The sequence below is a fragment of the Pseudopipra pipra genome, chromosome 6, assembly GCF_036250125.1.
Source record: "Pseudopipra pipra isolate bDixPip1 chromosome 6, bDixPip1.hap1, whole genome shotgun sequence".
Classification (NCBI taxonomy): Eukaryota; Metazoa; Chordata; class Aves; order Passeriformes; family Pipridae; genus Pseudopipra; species Pseudopipra pipra.
The window spans coordinates 43,128,415-43,142,595 of NC_087554.1; the positions used below are offsets into that span (position 1 = coordinate 43,128,415).

Genomic DNA, 14,181 nt, shown 5'->3' on the forward strand with positions numbered 1-14,181 from the left:
CTTGTATTTTAAAAAAGCTCAAAGCCTGAATTGCAATACAGTCATTGCTAATTCAGAGTAAGTGGGCGACACTGCAGCTGGTGTCTGTTTGCCCATCTGATGTATGAATAGCAATCGATTTGGATTTTTTCTCTAAACATGATGTGATATTGAGTATGAGACCACTGCCAAAAATCCATGAAGAATTATGCTTGATTTGGCTGGAAGACTAATGCAGATTGGTCACCCTATTAATAGGTGAAGCATCCAGTCCCCTCCAGCCTGGGCAGTTGTTTCTCCATGGACATCTTCCTCTGCATTTAGTCTCAGAAACTGGAACAACTTGTAGTAAGTAAAGGAAATAAGTGCTCCAGTTCTGAGCCCTATACTAGATGAATTTCCTATAAATGTATACTAATACTCATCCTAGGCTTATTTTATTTCCTTCTTTTTTTTTTTCCATTAGATTTACCCTCCTATAACACCTTAACTCTTCTTCAGAGAGTCTGACAATACTTGGAGATGATTGCCTTTTTATTCTGCTATCATGTGATTATTATGTATAATCATAGAATCATAGAATAACCTGAGTTGGAAGGGACTCACAGGGACTGGGCACTGGAACAAGCTCCCCAGAGAAGTGGTCACAGCACCAAGCCTGACAGAGTTCAAGAAGTGTTTGGATGACACTCTCAGGCACATCGTGTGATTCTTGGGGATGGTCCTGTGCCAGGCCAGGAGTTGGACTCGATGATCCTTGTGAGACCCTTCCAAATCAGTATATTCTGTGATTTTGTGATTCTATGAAAGTCCAGCTCCTGGCTTGTTACAGGACAGCCCCAAGAGTCACATCATGTGTCTGAGAGCATTGTCCAAATGCTTCTTGAACTCTGGCAGCCTTGGTGCCATCACCACTTTCCTGAGGAGCCTGTTCCAGTGCTCAGTCACCCACTGGGTGAAGAACTTTTCCTAATATTCAACCTAAACCTCCCCTGACACAACTTCAGGCTGTTCCCTTGGGTCGTCACTGGTCACCACAGAGATCAGTGCCTGCCTCTCCACTTCCCCTCACAAGGAAGTTGTAGAGTGCAATGAGGTCTCCCCTCAGTCTCCTGTTCCCCAGGTTGAACAAACCAAGTGACCTCAGCTTCTCCTTGTATGGCTTCCCCTCACCATCTTTGTAGCCCTGTTTTGGATGCTTTCTAATAGCTTTATATCCTTCTTATATTGTGGTGCCCAAAACTGCACACAGTACTTAAAGTGAGGCTGCACCAGCACAGAGTAGAGTGGTTACTTAATGGTAATATTGTTAATTGCTATCAGAAACATGGGTACACCTACTGAGCTTTACAGCTATTTCAAGCTCATTTTATTTTTACTTATAAATCAGCTCCTTTAGTCCCACCAGCGTTGATTGCTCTTTTCTGAAGTCTGTTCAAAGCTGTTAATCCAATTCTGGAACTGAGGTGTGGGGAGAAGCCCTTTTCTCGATCAAGTTGACCGTAAGTCTGCTGCCTTGAGATCTTAGGAGACAAAGCACAGGTAAGCACTACATACTGTTGAGAACATCAGAGGAGTAGCTCTGTGAAACAGCACTGTGGTTTGTGTTTATCCTCCCTTGGTGATATCCACATTAAAGCACTTCATTTACAAGTGATGGCAAAGTTGTTCTCTGCTGTAAACTGAGCCTGAAGGTGGGAGGCCAGTGTGCGATGGAAAAGATGGAGTTTCTCAGAGAGACACATTGCCTTTGCTTTCTCACAGAACAGTCGTGAGGAGGAAATTCTTTGGCTTGACATTTAAGTACCAGAGACAGAATCAGTGATGCTGGGAAGAATTCAGGGGTGAGAGGGAGGTAAATTGGCTTGGATGAATCAATAACAAACTTGAATCTTTGATCAAAACATGCTTGCCTCCTTCCCCTCCCTGCTGCTGTCTGTGCCAGATTTGGATGAAGCTTGGGGAAGTTGGGGAGTTAAAAAATCTTTTTTAGTAAGTGACTTTGCATCTCTGCACTATCTCCACATATGGGGCTATATTGTGCCAACCCCTAGGATGATGTGACATAACAAGTGAAGAGACAAAAGATATCTGAACGTCATGCAAGAGGCCACGTGCAATTTCTCTCTTTCTTTGTGGAGTGAGCCATACTGCAGACAGGCTTTCCAGCAGGGGAATGGTAGAGCTCGGGTTTTGGCTGAGTCCTGTTTTCTTTTGTGCTTGCTGCATACTAGGTTAGAAAAAAGCTGGGCTGCTGAGACTTGAGTTTCAGTGCTTTCCTTCATCCCATTGCTGCTGTTTCAATACTGACCTTCCTTGCTTAGCTTACTCTGTGTCTCCCACCATGGTTGGTTAGAGCCCAATGCTGCTTCCCTGCCCTCTGCCAAGCCTGACTTGGCATGACTTCTGGTCCTGCCACTTCCAGGTGGAGATGGAGATACCAGCAATGTGTTGGCTCATTCCCATACAGTCCCTGCCAGGGAGACAAAGGCAGCCCTTAGAGCAAACATTATCTTTTGCAATACGTAAAGCTGTGATAAGTTGGGATGGTACTCGTGAGAAAAACAGTAATGTGCATTGGAAGCAAAAAGGGCTGTCACCTCAGACCTCTGGCCGGCAGAGTGTCTGCTTCCTGGCATGAGATCACTGCTGAATTTTGAAGACGTGTTTTTCCACACAGATTTGAGAGCTGCTAATGCTACAATTTTGCATCATCAGTGTGGTGGAAATTAATTTGTGATGTTGTAATGGAATTAAAACAGAGAAGAAAGTGGGTGCAACCTAGCCCAGTGTTCCAGTGGAAGCTCCCCTGGGCTTACACCTTTCTCTGAGACAAAGTTTGAAAAATATTTCACTGAGGTACTTTAATGCAGAGGTGCTGGCTACAGAATGCACCACTCCAACATGTAATATGTTGTCATGATTTTGGTCACTCTGTACGCTGCAGTCTTTGAAGATTACTGTCTTGTGTTAAAGGTGACAGTACTGGTTTCTGGTCCATTCCAGCATTGTGTGCTGCTCTGAGCCAGGATTGCAGCCTTGCAATGGTGTAGCTGTAGTCAGTCATGCCTTGGGGCAGGGGGATGGATTATATACCCCTTGAAGTCTCCCTTAGAGACTTGTTTTCTGTGATTGCAATGCACACATACCTTGGAGGAATAACTAACCTGCAGTGCCATGGCACTCACTCCACCAACCCTTCCCTTATCGGCTCCTTTGTAAATGCAAAGCATTCATCCACCTCGACTTCTCCATAAGTGGCTGCAAAACCACTTCTCTGGGAATAAGCGCTGCCTGTTCCCCTGGCAGCAGCATAGCTGCATCCCCTTCCCCATGGTGAGGCACCCCACAGCCAGAAGGAAGATGCACCAGAAGCAGCGTCAGCTTTTTTCTGCCACTGAGCTGAGTTGCTCCAGTCCCTCTTCCCCATTTGCTGCCGATGAGGTAGCAATTATGCTCCCATCGATCCCTCCTCTCCAGGAATCACCCTGTGTGCACTGGCACACTGTCACAATCAATAGCCCAGCCCTTGTGCAGAGACGGCAAGGGGGCCAAAGAGGCAATTTGCTCACTGGACAGGTTACGATGAAATAATATTGTGTCAGAAGGTGAAGTGGCAGAGCGGCTGGCACTAAATATTTCCCTCTGTGGCCACCGGGAAAGCTAGGGCTCCACAAGATTTAAAGTCAGGCTCAGTAGCTGCTGCTTAGATCCTGCTGGAGATAAAGTGTAACTGAAAGAAAGTGGGGAAACGATTGTTTAGGAAACAAAATTGATGTGGGTCCTTAAACCCATCACTTCAAAATTGTTCTGACTGGGAAGGGAAGGAGGAGATAAAATATCTTTCATTTTTGACCTCTAGCTGATGGGTATTAAACACATACAGGTTTCATTGTGGACAAAACTCAGGACTTCCAACAGCCGAGCTCAATCAATCAGCTTATTAGTAAAACATAAATATTGCATTCAAAAAAAGGAGATACTTGCCTTGAGAGTCACTGCTGTCATCCTAGCTTAGAGACATACTACAAATTAGGCAAGCAAAGGTATCACTTTCAGCCAATTTTTAACAGGCAAAACAAGGGGAGTTTCAAAACTTTCTGAAATATTTTTATTTTGTTTTGAGTAGTCTCTTGATATTGTATCTCAAATGAAATGAGTAAATAGCTTTATGCTCATTACTCCCTGATTCAAAGCTCATGTTTGACATGTTATAGTCATCTCTCCCCAGTAAAGTATATCACAGTCTTCAGCTTTGCTGAGCATAAGCAGAGGACACTGTGGGTGCTTCTTAGCTCAAGGGCCTTGGTGCCTGTACTACCCATTTGCACCCACTGCCCTTCTAACAGAGATTAAGTACTTAGAAATACATACAATTACTTAGAAATGCAATACTGATCTCTACCATGGAATCTATGTTAATATATTTATATTGAATTAAAACAGAGGTTAGTGTAAGCATGGAAGCAAGTGATAACAAGGTATTTAGTCAAAGGTGGGTTCACAGGAAAAGAAAGCTTAGTGTTTAGACCTGGGAAACTGCCTGAAGGCTGCTGCTGCTCCCACACACACTTTGCCACCTTAGGCACATCATTTATGTCAGATTTTTTCAGAAGTGCCCAGTTATTTGGAGTGCCTCATTAGTGCTAACCCAAGTGTGGAGCACCTGCAGATGCCCTTCCATCAGCAGGACCTAGCAAGGCTCTGCACATCTGCTCATCAAACCAGCCAGCAGTTAGGCATCTTGCAGTTATAATGGAGGCTTTCTGCTTTCAGTGTCTCTCGGTTTCCACCTTTGTCAAATGGAGGCAATGCTGCAGGACATAAACAGCGTAGTGGGAAGCCCACAGGCCAGAATAGCCTCTACACACTACATGGCAGCAGGGAAGCCTTGGGCAACTTGGCACTCCTAAGAAAACCTTCCATGCCATCATAGGCTGCTCACCCCAGCTGCATGGCTAAGTCCTTGTGATTTCTCCAGTGCAATGGTCTCAGGCCACCACAACACAGGGATGGATCCCAGCCCTGCCACTGATAAGGTCCCTGTGTGTTGAAAAGCAGTCTGTGGCTGGTCTAAATGTAGGCTGCCCACAGGGCCCCTAGATGACTTGTGCTGGCTCTGCAGCTTCCAGATTAATAGTTCCTCACAGTCATCTTGTGAAAGTGCAACATAGAGCTGTTTGCCCTTTTGTGAATAAATGGGGGCAGCAATGTTCGAGCTGGGTCTGGCAAGGTAAGGAGTAATTCCCTGGCAAGCAGAGAGAGTCTGGCTTCACCCAGCTCTGCAGAGGGAGAGGGTGAAACATGACCCACCCTCTCCGTGCTTTTCAGCTCCAGATGAATGGTGCTTATTTGTCACCACGGAAAGGAAAACTCAGCCATGTGCAAGCACAACATCTGCTCAGTGGGGACTGCTGCTGCCAGCATGCAGCACAACACCGTTTGCTGGACCCCATGGCACTCACCCTGGGGACCTCGCAGAAGCGCTGGCTGCAGTGCAAGAAGGGTCAGGGGTGCATGTGCCTCCTGCCAGTAGGCTCAGAACTGCTACATCCGAGCCTAAAGTGAAGATTACGAGGCTGCATAGGTATGTGAGCAGGCACTGGAAAGCTGAAGCCAGTGGGCTCTGGCAGGGCACGCCTCCTGCCTGTCCCTTTAGGTTAGGGAGTTAGAAGGAGTTGGACAGAGTGGGCTGGTAGCTGACAGGTGTTTGGCTGCTTTTCCAAGGGTTTGCTACAACAATTTGGATGATGCCTCCCTCTTTCTGTGGGGTAGCTCCTACCTGGAAATGCATTTAAGAAGCATTTTAAGATTTCTTTATTTTTGTCTTTCTGTGCAGTGCAAATGGATCCCTAAATGCCAACACTTTTTTGGTACTGATTTATCTCTGGGTGTGACACTAATGTTTCACCCTCTCCAAAATACTGAGGTTAGGTTAAGCCATAGCATAGCCCTGCCTGGAGGCAAAGGAATGGGTTCCTGTGCAAGGCAGGAATGCTCTGCCCCAACTATGGAGGAGCATCAGCCCCCAAGATACAGGAATTCAGTGGGGTGCAGGTCTCCTGTGGTTGAACTGAAGGTCCCATGCCTCTTATCTGTATTTGTGTAGTGATGAGGGCTTTCCACTAGAGAGAGACATGAGTACGCACAGAAAACCTGTTTGCTATTTGTATCACACAGTTCACCTGGCCAACATGGTGCTAAAGGGAATGGCTGGAGCTGATCATGAAATGAGCTTTTTCCCCCTGATGAAATTTTTACTTATCTATTCTGACTGACATTTGTCTTCCAGACGGGGTTTGGCAAAGAAAATCCTCATTTTTTTTTTTCATTCTTGCTTTAAAAAAGCCCATTTTTATTCTTTTTAGTTCTTTCAGTAGAGGCCAAAATCTGCTGAAACATTGGAGAGTCTTGCAAAAAAACATAATCAAGAAACTTGACAAAAATATTTTTATTAGAAATGACATTTTTTTAGAAAATGTGCAGCTGCTTGCTGTTTATCTGACAAGAAAGTGGGTATTACCCAGGCAAAAACTGGTAACTCTCATGTACCTTTTTGTTTCTATAGACAAAACTCAATTCGGTGACCTCTGAAATACGAACATCTTGAACATATGAAGGACCATTAAAATATTGAACACAATATATTTAAGAGCAGAAGCAAAGAGTAACCTTCTTAGCTGAAAATCCCAGAGAGACAGAAATGTGGCCAAGGACAGTGGTGTTAATATTTCTGTATTTATGTGTCATTCTGTAATCTTTGCAGGCAGTCGGGCCCATGCTTTGCACACCAGAGGAAGCTGATCTTCTCAGCTGTTTTTCACCAGAAGACCTGCTCAGCCAGCAGAACCAAACCTTCTTAGTGTGGTGTTGGAACAGTGCCCATTTGGAGATAAGGGAACTGTTGAGTGAGATGCCTTCAGCATGTAATGTATTGTTATGTGTATACAGTGTAGATTTTCCTTTGTGGTTACTTGGAGCTCTGAGTGAGGAGAGTATGTAGCACCTAATGGTGCTTTGCCTGGGATCTGTGCTGAGTGTACAACTCAGGGTGGCAGGGCTGTGAGTCACACAATTTCTTCTATTTTTGGATCCTGTTTTTGAATGCTTTCCCCTGTGGTATATGGGTGGTTGAAGGAAACACACACATGCAGGCTTCACATACTGCAAATAGAAAGTCTGCGTTTAAAGGCCTCCAATTGCTTTCTTGCAGATCCTGCCAAGCTTCAACCTGCTAGTCTTGATAAACACCCTCTCCTGGGGTGTTGCTCACTGGGAACATATGGTCCCGTGGGAAACAGATGGGCCCAGAGCTGGGAACTTCCAGGAGCTTTTGGTGGGAGACGGGATCCCATCCTTTACCTCAAAGGCCCATCCTAAAGGCACAGTGAGAGCATTCTTCTCTGGTGTTTTTCTAATCTCATGAGAAGTTCCCCTTCATTGCCATCAGGTATGAGTGGGTACTTGAAGCAGGGCGTTTCAATGTCCAGGCAGTGTCCTCCTTTCTGCAGGACATAGAAGAAATCTGAGGAATAAAGAGGGAAATAGGTAAAACACAAAGACTATGAAATAACAGCCTTTTTCTTTGGTACCTCCCAAATGGCTTCTTGCCCCCAGATATCTCCTGCACCACCCAGCATAAGACCATCACAGATCTCCATCATGACTGGAGACTGGGGTGTAAATCCAGGGCTTTAACAGTCTCTTGTGAGTTAACATGGATCTGAACAAGTCTCCTTTCAATATTCACTCTTCAGTACAGGCCCAGCTTTGCTCTATCTTATCATCTTGGGAAACAGATGATGCAGGATTTGACTGATCCCTTCACCATCAGCAGCCATTCCTGGAAATGAATCACTGCCTCTGAGATTGTTTCCCTGATGCTTTTCATAGAACATCTGATATCTCAAAGAGATGTCTTTTCCTTTTCTGTTTATCTAACCTAGAGCTATTATGATTGTAGTAGCTGCTGGGTTCATAGCCCCAGGGGCAGAAAGCTTCATTGCATCCTGCTCAAGGCACCCCTCTCCTAGTTTCCTGTAGCCTTTCTGGATGCACATGGCCTAAACCCAAGGAGGTTGTTAAGCTCCTAGTTCCTATTTGTTCTTAATTTACCCTTTGAAAACTGATCCTCAGCTAGTCTGGTTTTCTCAAAACTTGCAACCCTTTATTATACCAAGTTTTTGCTCCAGTTTGAAGCCCAGTCTTTCCGTGGGGAGATAATTCCACACATAGGAGACTAACTGTAGAGAGGTAATATAGGTGGGAATTTCTACCTCAGTCATGTTTTATTGTGTATCACTTCCTCCCTCTGTAACACCCCTCTGGGCCTCCTAGCAAACCCCTTTCTCCACTTGTTTATGGACTTTCATTCTGTTTCAGAAATCTGATAAATACAGAAGCCTTTAGACAGAAAATGTAGACTAAAAGCTGCTCTAAACCAATGTTTCTTCCCTCTTCTTTGTAAGCCTGGTGCACATTAAATGAAACTTATATGCTTCTTGAAACTGCCTGTGTTATTATTGGAACTGATGCACATTCACTCCATCCAATCTATTTTTATTTGAACCACTTACTCTGTATGAAACCAAGCATAATAACTACAGCCAATATAGATATATTTGTTTTTATTTAAGCTCCTAAGTGTGCTAAAAGCAAAGAAATGGCTTTCCCCCTGAAAACCAATATATATGTATAATAGGCAGAAAATGTATGTATCAGTCAAAGCAGGAGTGACCTGTGGCGTGGGGGCCCCCCTGACATCCATGGGGAGGCAGGAGGCCGGGGAGGCTGGAGGGAGCAGGGAGCGGGTCTGCGGGGTCCGGCAGCTCCCCCAGGGCCGCCCGGCTGGGCGGGAGGGGAAAGGGCAGCGTGTGCCGCTGCTGCGGGCCCGGGGGGAGGGCGGCGGCCGCGCCCGGGCCCCGCGGGGCGCTGGGGGAGCCCCGGGGCAGGACGGGGGTTCGCCCTCGGGGGAGGCGGCGGCCCTGAGGCGCCCGGGGGCCCTGTGGCACCTCCGTCAAGGCACGTGTTAAAAATGGCGGTAAGTGCCGCGCTCAGGGAACAAGGAGGGCAGAGCAGGACGGGACACCAAAGAAGAGCCAAAGGCCACGCCGGAGCAGGCGGGCAGCAGCACAGGTGGGTCGGGCGGGACTGCTGCTGCAGCTGGAGGAGGCAAAGGCACTGACCACGTTTTCCGTCATTGCTCTTGGGCTCGGGGGCAGTCCCTGTCGAGGGGACAGCTTGTAATGTGTGGGCAGGGGATTGGGAAGCAGAAAGTAGGGAAGAGAGGTTTGACAAAGGCAAGGACTGTTTTCCCTGAGTGCCCATTTATTTGTTTCAGTACCAGAATCGATAATTAGAACTTTGTTCATTGACAGTAAATTAAATTGGTTGAAAATCCCCCCAAATCAGTAATCTCCCCCCAAATCACTTTTTGCCCATGACACCAAAATACCTCTGTGAGTGGATAGAAATTAACCACCTTGGGGATGGGTTTTTACCACCAAACATAGGAAAGTTAACATGGCAGTTAACTGGCATCTTCCTTCTGCTCTCATGGGATCTGCTCTTCTGCTTTTGTTCGTCAGGCAGCTTGTCACTTTTCATCATCAAGACATTAACACATAGGAGAAGGGGAACTCCCAAGAATTATCAAAATGGCTTATGAAGCCACTGGAGGGACTACTCGAGGTTAAATCCAAGGTGATTTGTGTCTATCCTGGTTGCTTTTGAAATGCAAGGTCACATCACCTATTCTGACCACACACTTCATCAATTACTACTTGAGCAAAGTACAAGCAACTGGTCTTTGTGTTCTTCCTCCACAACCATACAATATGTCAAAGCTAGGAAATACTATGATCTGATGAGTAACCATGGCTGGATTTTCTTTGTTCTACAGCTCCTACTAGAGCTCACAGACCGTCACCTGCGTTTTCCTATACTTACAGGTCTTTTCTGTTAGAGTAGTCCCCTCTTCTTGTAACAGTTTTGTTAAGCCTACTCTTCCACAAAGATTCAAACCCTCCAGTTTAGTTACGCTGTTTCCGTGCTCCTAGGCAGTCTGTGCTCATTATCAGGCCCCCATTAAACATATTGAATTGTGAATGCCTTGTTTCCAATTGTATGGGCTTTGTTGGGCTTTCAAATAGCTGTTGTAGCAAGAAAGCTTTTGGGGCATTTCAGTTGTCTTTGATGTGACTATATCCCGCATACCACATGTTTCTGGTTTATTGTGTGATTTCTGTATTACCTAGAACTGCTTTCCTTACATCCGGTGTCCTAGTCCAGGCAGGTGTGTACAGATGGTTCACAGTAGTTAATCTGTAGCATCAAGTGATGCATCAACAGTTTTCATTCAATGCAGTTTCTAATTTTTTATATGTACCAATCTTTCAGAGACAGATGTGCATATTCAGCTGCTGGAAGAAAGCAAGCAAGTTCAGTGTTTCTGGGTGAGCCTGCAAATAGCATTCATGAGCTATGTTCCTGTAAGCACTAAATTTACACTTTGCCTGCTTCACCCAAGCTTTAGAAAACAATATGCAGGGACTGTCTCTCCCAACAGTTTGGGGTGGCCTATGCCACATTATGGCTTACAGAATCTTGTTTGGTAGCTTTAAAAAGTAAAAGAGACTCACATACTGGACAGGTAGGTGCATAATTAGTGTTCAGCCTAATAAATAATATAATAAAATATCAGAGTATCAACATTATTATAGCTTTGTTTGAGATAAAATCTTTTGTTTAGAGAGAAGGTTTATTTAGATAGAAATATCTGTGCTGTCCTTGTACTTAATCTTTGACCCTTTGTATAACTGTTAAGTAGTACAAGTGCAAGTATACTTCCTTGTAGTGTGGGCTGTTTTATTCTCTATCTTTAACCACCTTCTTTTGTGTAGTTTGAGGAAAAATTGTTTTCTGCTAGGGCTGATAGTATCATATGTGGGTGCTTGGAGCATGGAATATGCCACCAGCCTTGGTAGGTATTTGGGTTTCTGACTTACCATCATGGTGCTGAAGAAACCAGTGACACTGTTCTCTTTCCTTTCCCCAAAAAGCCCAGTTTCTGGTCTGTCACCCACCTTGGGCAAGTCTTGGCCCAGCTGTTATTGTCAGAATGAATGATTGCTTCAGGAGTCAGCTGGTCGAGTGGTGTCTCTTGTTCCCAGTGTGTCAAAGCCCTCATAAAGTATAATGCACTGTGGTAATCTCCTTGTCCTTATTAGCAAAGATCAAGGGTTGAATAGACCTTGCTGCTAATTCTGGAGGGTTTTCCTCGCCATGAAGAAAATTTAGATGGTCTCTGCCATACTACTGTTGGTCTACAGAGAAGCAGAGATCATCCTACTGCCCATCTTTGGGCCTGGAATCCCAAATGCCTCCCCTGCCCCTGCTGTTTGCTGCCAGCCTGTGTGGGGCAGATCTCTGTGGTCTGGGTGTAGAGCACAGAGCCACCAGAAGCACTGCTGGCCTGTCCTACTTGGTCTGGGGCAAAGGAGGACTCTGGAGAGTGTGGCTCTAGTTCAGCAACAGGGCACTGCAGCCCAGCTCACGAGCCCGTCCAGCCAGCTGGGAATATGACCCTGTGCTCAGGGCCAGTGCAGACACAGAATTTTCTGTCTGTGCAAGGTGCTGTGGTCTAGGGATGCCTTAGTATCTCAGCTCTACAATGAACTAGATATTAAAGTAAATGGATACACAAGATGGATAGTATGACAATAACAACAGCCAAGAGAGGATGTTTAGAGGCTAAATTCGTGTATGGATAACATACTGTAAGGACCTAAAGATGGAAGAGCATTCTTACTGTTAATTGATAGTGCAGGAAAATCTCAGAGGTCTCATTCTGGGAACTGAATGCCACTGTGCTAAGATCTCTGCATGCATATAAATAGTCCTGGCCCCAAAAACCTTTCAAAAGAACAATATCACAGTTCCCAGCATGTGGCTATTAACCAGAAAATGGGAAAGAGGACAAGGTAAAAGTGAGATGATAAAATCTGGCAGAATAATCTGCAGTCGTGACACACCCACTCCCTTGCCATTGCCACGTGTTAAAATCCTGCAGTGCTTCATAATATTACTGAGTAACTAGCTCCCTCTTACAGACCAGATACTCTTCTTTCCCTCTGCCTTTCCTGAGAGTAAAGAGTTATATCCAGCATGCCACTGGACCTGTGCTGAACTCCATGAAAGATCTGGAGGATCTCAGACCATTAGAGGAACTCACACCATTAGTGTCGGTACACAGAGCTGATTGATCCAGGAGCATCTATTCAGGCAGGCTTCAGACCCCAGTATCTCCCAGTTAATCCATTTAGCATTGTGTTTGCATGTTTGCTGAGGTATTCAAAGGGGCTTTATGAAAAGGAAGATTTCCCCATAATGAATGGAAACAAACAAGATCAAAAGGCAGAGATAAGCAAACAGACAGGATTTCAATCCTAACCTGCGTTTAAACTGAGTGGCTGTCAATATTAATAACATAAAAGCAGCAGTGAAGTGTGGCTGACACATGCCAGGTAGAGAATGCTTAGAGACATCTGAAAATCCCATCACAAATTGCAAAGGCAAATGCAATCAGCATGTCTGGAATTGTCTTAATTCATTGGGTTTATATTGTCTTGAGAAGCTGGCAGGGATCCTCTGCACATAGCTTGTGCAGGCACAACTTTGTCCATTTCCAGTCCTTTTACCGGTTTTTGTTAGTCCATAAATGAAGGTAGGGGGTGATGCTAACACAGGATGTTCCTGCCGATGGCTATAAGTATGAGGCATTTTCTCAGTGTATTCAGAATTCAGGACTTGTTGAAATCACAGACTCTACTTGTCAGTCCTGTGTGCTGGAAGAATTCAATCTTGCTCTGACTAAACGTGCAGGTCAGAGGGCAGAGGCATTATCAGAGCAGTGTGGAGGCCTGTAGCTGGCCTGGCTGGTGCTGATTTAGGCTGGGAGAGCAGAGCAGGGGAGACACAGCAGAGAGGCAAGTAATGCTGTTAGTCAAAACCAAGGGTGGTTGAAGTGATTGTGGATTTGCAGTGCCTTTTATAGGACTATACCCAAATGTAGATACAGTACAGTGAGGAGTGGAAAACCAACAGGTAGTGGGACAGATCTGAGAAATCAGTTACAAAGGAAATGCAGGAGCCAAAACTGCAGTTTAATGTATCCACAAGTGCAAATTTAGCAGGCAGTGGCTGATGACAATGTAGGGATTTAGGGGCTCCACAGTAAATTTCCAAAGCCATTTGCTCAGCAGATTAGTCTGTGACCCAGAAAATCAATAGCCAAAAAGTGTGTTTTATGCTGAAGCTGGCAAACAGGTGCAAAATCACAGTAAATAGATGCAGAATGACTACACTCTCATGTCTGTATAAATACATCTGGTGGAATTGTGGGAGGGCTACAGTGCACTCAGATAGATTTTTCTGATGGGACTTTGGCAACGGAAAGGGAATATTTGGCAGGATTTGAAGTAGTGGTGGTAGGAGTACCTAGTGAGCTCAGGGTGCAGAGCAGGCTGTTTTCAGTGTCTATTAGGGCATTGGCCCTTTACAGGGAGGGTAAGCACCACAAGTGTCAGCTGTAGGGAGACATAATTTGATTTAATGGACTCATCCAGGCAACTAAAGGGCCTATATGATTCCTAAAATACAAACACTACAGGGAAATCTATTAACAGTGACTCAAATAAAAGCCTAGCTGGAAGTGAATCACAGACCCAGCTGTCACTGAGCAGTGAATCCTGGCTGCTAAGCCATGAGCATAGTACACAGCACAGAAGTGAATGGGCATTGCTAACCCAGAGACTCCTGACTGGTTCTGAAGAACATCTGCTATTTCAGGTCAGGTTTATGTGTCAGTGTTGGCACTGCTGACACCATTTCCAGAGCTGGTAAAGAAAAGAGGTGGCAGCACTGCAACACCAAGCCAGGTAGAGAAGGAAGGTGAGTGAATAGCACAGGTTGAAGGTGCAGGGAGAAGAGAAGACAGCTGTGACAGTAGCTGAAGTAGAATAAAAGAGCTGAGGAGGTCAAACAAACATATAAAGAGCATTAATTGATTTCTAAATGAATCTCAGCTGCAGAAATGCTGTTCTTGAACAAGGTGCTGCTTCTGTAGCCTGGATCCACAGTCAATGAGGACTGGTGAGAGTAGTGGGCAAAACCAGATTTGCTATGAAACACCCATATGGAGCT

General features: G+C 45.2%; 1 long non-coding RNA gene across 1 annotated transcript; it reads left to right on the plus strand.

Annotated features, from left to right (window-relative positions):
* The first annotated feature begins 241 nt into the window (after positions 1–241).
* Positions 242–8,486, plus strand: LOC135416110 (uncharacterized). Its single transcript, XR_010431438.1, has 2 exons — positions 242–327; positions 1,370–8,486. It is a non-coding gene; the product is annotated as an uncharacterized LOC135416110 (long non-coding RNA).
* Positions 8,487–14,181: the final 5,695 nt, after the last annotated feature.